This window comes from Phocoena phocoena, chromosome 19, assembly GCF_963924675.1.
Source record: "Phocoena phocoena chromosome 19, mPhoPho1.1, whole genome shotgun sequence".
In the NCBI taxonomy this organism is placed as follows: Eukaryota; Metazoa; Chordata; class Mammalia; order Artiodactyla; family Phocoenidae; genus Phocoena; species Phocoena phocoena.
This window is the reverse complement of record NC_089237.1, coordinates 21715529-21720769: the sequence shown is the minus strand read 5'-3', so window position 1 is coordinate 21720769 and position 5241 is coordinate 21715529. Positions and strand designations below refer to the sequence as shown.

General features: G+C 42.0%; 1 non-coding gene across 1 annotated transcript; it reads right to left on the bottom strand.

The window, feature by feature from the left end:
• Positions 1-3914: 3914 nt before the first annotated feature.
• TRNAR-UCU (transfer RNA arginine (anticodon UCU)) lies at positions 3915-3987 on the bottom strand. The gene has a single exon. It is a non-coding gene; the product is annotated as a tRNA-Arg (tRNA).
• Between the last annotated feature and the right edge of the window lie 1254 nt (positions 3988-5241).

Here is a 5241-nt window from a genome sequence, read left to right as displayed (position 1 = left end):
TACCCACCCCCTTTGGTGGTGTTGAGTGCAGGGGGTCTGCGCAGTACCCCGCTTTTCTCCCAGCTCTTCAGAAGTGGCAGCGGGGTTTTTCGTGGTCTTTCTGTATATTGCTATTCAGAATTTGCCCCAACTCTGAATGCACACAGTTATTTTTAGTCTTTGATAATTTCCTTGTATTCTGTGGCTCAAGAAAACATTTGTCCAGGTGCAAGCCCTTCAGCAAAGGGTCCCAGGTCCCAGGTCCCAGCCTGTCTCAGAATGACCAAGTAAATGAATAGGCAAATAGATCAATAGCGTAGTCCAGAAACAGTCTGCATGTAGTGACTATTGTAATATAAAGGTTTATCATGTATATCTATTAAATATGTCCTTCATGTTCATGAGCACCTCAAGGTAACACGCCCCCAAATTGACCTAAGCACCCTACTCCCCTTCCCTACTGATGCACTTCTTCCTACTTCACAGTTCCACGCAGTCACCCAGACAGGAAAAGTGGTCACCCTGGATCCCTCTCTCCCCCTCACTCTCATTCTGTTTACCTTCTGAGATGTCTCTCAGTCTCCCCCTCCCACCGCGTGGGAATTTAGCACAGGATAAAAACAGCATTTCAAACCAGCAAGGAAAGGAGACAGTGCTAGAACAAGTGGCTATCTATCTATGGGAAAAAAAAAGTGAAATCCATACATAAAAATGAATTCCAGATGGATTAAATATCTAAGTGTGAAGAGTTAAACTATAAAAGCACCAGAAAGAAATATAGAAGGATGTTTTTTATAATTTGGGGATGGGAAGGACTTCTATGAGACATGAAAATCATAAACCATGAAGAAAAAGATCAACAGATTTGATAACAGTGAGAGGCACCACGATGTTACAAATTGAATGCTAAGCCGGGAGTGTTGGCAACATTTAAGACACAGATAAGTTTCATTATTACCCTTAATATACCACAAGCTCCTAAAAATCAGTAAGAAAAAGTTAGAAACCCCAAGTTAAAAAACGGGCAAAAGTAATAAGACAATTTATAGGATAAACGCAAAAGGCTAAGAAACATATGAAAAGTTGTTCACGTCAGGGAAATGCAAATTAAGACAATAATGAGCTACCATTTTTGTCCGCTAAATTGTTAAAAAAATTAATACAACAAATAATGTTCAGTGTTCACAGGAGCGAGGATAAAAAAGAACACGTATACATTGTTGTCGGTGAGAATACAAACCGGTGCGACAGTTCTGGGGGCAGTTTATTGGTACTCATCAAATGTTGAGTGAATCCTTTGAGAAAACTACTCCACTTTCTTTTTTTAAAATTGATCTATGTCATCTCATTTTTTTCATATTTCTTTTTTTAAATAAATTATTTATTTATTTGGCTGTGTTGGGTCTTCGTTTCTGCGCGAGGGCTTTCTCTAGTTGCGGTGATCGGGGGGCCACTCCTCATCGCGGTACTCCACTTTCAACAGAAATCTGTTGTTTCAGCATCCGTCACCCTTTCTCCCAGCTACAGCCCTCGCCCACCTCCCACTCTCTGGAGAACCCCTCCCCTCTCACTCACTCGCACGCGATTGGGCGGGGCTGCTCCCCTCCCAGTCATGTGACTTCACCTTGATCAATCACTGAGTCATCCTCCCTCAAGCAAACGGAATGGTTTAGGGCAGAGCGTGTGATCCGAATGAGGGTCAAATTAGAGAACACCTTGTGACTTTTTTCCAGTCTCCAGGAAAGAAGAGCTGGTGGAGTGCCTCTGGAACTTCTGTGGCCACCTTGACTTCACATGGAAGAGTTGATCTGAGAAGCCAGAGGAAATCAAAGCCATGTATTGGTGAAAGATTCATGAAGACAAACTTTGGGCACCTGGACCCAATCGTGCCTAAAGTCAGATGTCCCTAGGAATTTAGTATGTGAATCAATAAAACCCTCCCACCAATTTGAATTACATTTCTATCCCTTGCAAACCAAAACAATTCTAATATTGAATCTATTCTTTAAAATATTTACTAAACTGCTGTTGGGGTGAAGGGGGAGTTTCAGAAAACTATATAAATGTTCTGTTTTTAATTTTAAAGTATATGCCTGTGCATATAAAAAGGTCTGAAAGGACACACATGCGCGCGCACACACGCACACGATCGTAATCCCTAAGAAAGTGGCAATGAGAGCCGAGGGAATCCACTCTTAACCCTTAAGCACCTATTCTGACCAATCATTGTTCTAGGCTGGGGGCATAGCATTAAACAAAACAAACAGAATCTCTGCTTTCATAGTACGTGGAGGCATCATTTTTTAAAAAATGAGTGAATCCAACTTTCTGCTTTCACTGTGCCTATATCCAAGCAGCTGAGTATTACTAGAGAAAAACACAGAGCTGAAAAGACAGGAACCCAAAAAAAAGGGTGGTTCTTGATGTTATATGGAACCTGAACATGGTTTGACAACGCTCCAATTAACTACCTCTCCTGATCTCTAAAAAACTTTCAAAGTCTCCCACTTACCTTCCTTAAACTTTTAGGAGAGTGATTGCAGTTGTCATTAGGACAATTCATCACTAGTCTGTGTCTCTTCCTTCCTGGCACATGGTAAGATTCCACTGCCCTGCCCTCTGAAGTTAGGGATGGCCATGTCACCTGCTTTGGCCAATGAAAAGTGGATGGAACTTACATGTGTTTCGTCCAGGTGGATGCTTTTATGAACTGGTGCACAATTTTCCATGCTCCATTTCCCTTGCCAGAGGGACCATCAGTAACTAGCTGGTGGAAGCTCCAACCAACCTGCGTTGATGTGAGGATGATGTGAAACAGAGCCTCATGTCAACCCATGATGGCCATGTAGTCCAAGCAAGAAACAAGCCACGATGCTGTGGTAGTTCGGTTTCTCTAATAAGCAGAGTTCTAGATAGGGTTAGATGGGCAAAGCATTTATTGGGGCAAACGCCTGTTAAGGAGAAAGGGTTAGGAGCCAGAGTAGGCATGGAGAGCCATCAGACCACAATGCAAGTCTGACACCTTGAGAGGAGAGAAGGAATCAGGAGGATTGGGCAGGAAAACAAGCTTTCAGAAAGGCTGATGGAAGGACTACCCCAGCAGTCCAGTGGTTAAGACTCCGCACTTCCACTGCAGGGGGCACGGGTTCGATCCCTGGTGGGGGAACAAAGATCCCATATGCCGCGCGGCCAAACAAACAAACAAACAAAAAAGAAAGGCTGATGGAGATAGTCCCCAAGCCAAAATTACCCATTAGTAGAGTCCCAAGTCCCACAAGAGTGGGCCAGCACTAGTACCCCAATGGCTGAGCAGCAGAGGGGAAACATGGCCTCAATACAAATGCAATGAAGGATTCGAAGGGACGGCAGCTGGGGCTGTCAGTCAACTATGCTCCACGTGGCAGGTTTCCTTGAAGGAAATCTGAGCAGCACATTTCAATGACCCTCAGAGTTCTTTAACCCAGGGGTCAGCAAACTACAGCCCACAGGCCAAGTCTACCCTGCTGCCTATTTTCATAAATATAGGTTTGTTGGAGCACAGCCACACCCTTTTGTTTACTGTTATCTATGGCTACTTTCCCATGACGATGGCCGAGTTGAGTAGTTGTGACAGAGACTACAGTCTCTGTACCCTGTGATAGTAATTACAGCTTGCAAATCCTAAGATATTTACTAGCTGACCCTTGGCAGGAAAAGTTGCCAATTCCTGCTTTAACCTACAGCGATTTGAGGGAGGTTTATTGCCATAGCAAAACCTAGCCTATTCTGACTGGAATAGTGATCTAAATGTATCTTCTTTCCTCACCTCCCACTCCACAACCTACTCCAACCTGGTGCTACACTTCCCCTCCCCCTCAACTCCAAACTACTCTTTCTAATGCTGTGGCATACCTTTTTTTTTTTTTGGCCATGCCCAACGGCCTACAGGATCTTAGTTCCCTGACCAGGGATTGAACCTGTGCCCCCTGCAGTAGAAGTGCAGAGTCCTAACCACTGGGCCACCAGGCAACTCCCCCCTGTTTTAGCTCTTATCTAATTTGACTTCTTAGCAGCGTACAGCAGTTACCTATTTTCCCCTTCTTAAAACATACTCTCCTCCCAGGCTCTAGGACACGACACTTCCTTGGTTTTCCTTTTATTGTCTCTTTGACAACTTTTTCTTAGTCTCCTTGGCTCAACCTGTTAGATGTTCCTCAGGTTTTTGTTCTAGGCCTGCTTCTGTCCTCACTCCCTAACATTCTATGGCTTTAATTACCATCCGTATTCTAGCAGTTCCCAGTTTAATATCTCCAGCTCAGATATAAGCTCCTATACATTCAATTACACACAAGACCTCTCTCCACTAGGCTCTTGATTGTTCCAAAACTGGTCTCATCATCTTTTCCCTTAATCCTCTTTCCCCTCCTGAATTTTTAAAATAAATGGTAGTATCATCCACCAAGCTGCTTATACCAGAAATCTGAGTCTTCTTTGATTCTTTATTCTCTTTCACCCCACACTCTAAATCCAATCACTAAGTTCTGCTCTTCCTACCTCCGGAAAGGTAATTTGTCCACTTCTCTCGATTTCCATTGCTATGAATCTAATCCATGCTGCCCTTTTTATTCACCCAAACAACTGCTACAATCTCTTAACTGGTATCCTTGTTTCTCTTCAAGTGTTTCTCCAATCAGATCCTCACACTGCAATCAGAGACCTTTGCCAGCGAGAATATAGGAACAAATAGGAAACAAATAGAACAGGGTAGATTTAAACACAGCTATATTAGCACTTATGTGAAATGTAAGTGGGCTAAATACTCCAATTATAAGAGAGAGATGTCAAACTATAATAAGTAATCCAATTATATGCTATTTACAAGAGACATATCTTAAATGTAAGAACATGCAAAGGTTAAAATTAAAGGATGAAAAAAGATACAATGCAAGCACTAACCAAAATAAAGTTGGTGTAGCTAAATTAATATCAGACAAAGTAAACTTTATGGCAAGAAGTACTACTAAAAACACACACATTTTATGATGATAAAAGGGCCAATCAAACAGGAATACATAACAGTCCTAAATTTATATGCACCTAACAATATAACCTTAAAATATATAAAGTGAAAACTGACAGAATTAAAGGAGAAATAGACAAACCTTCAATTATAGTTTATATTTTTAACATATATCTCTCAGCAGCTGATAGAACAAGTAGATTTTAGAAATCAGTAGAGAAATGGATGATTTGACAACATAATTAACGAATTTCCCTAACTGA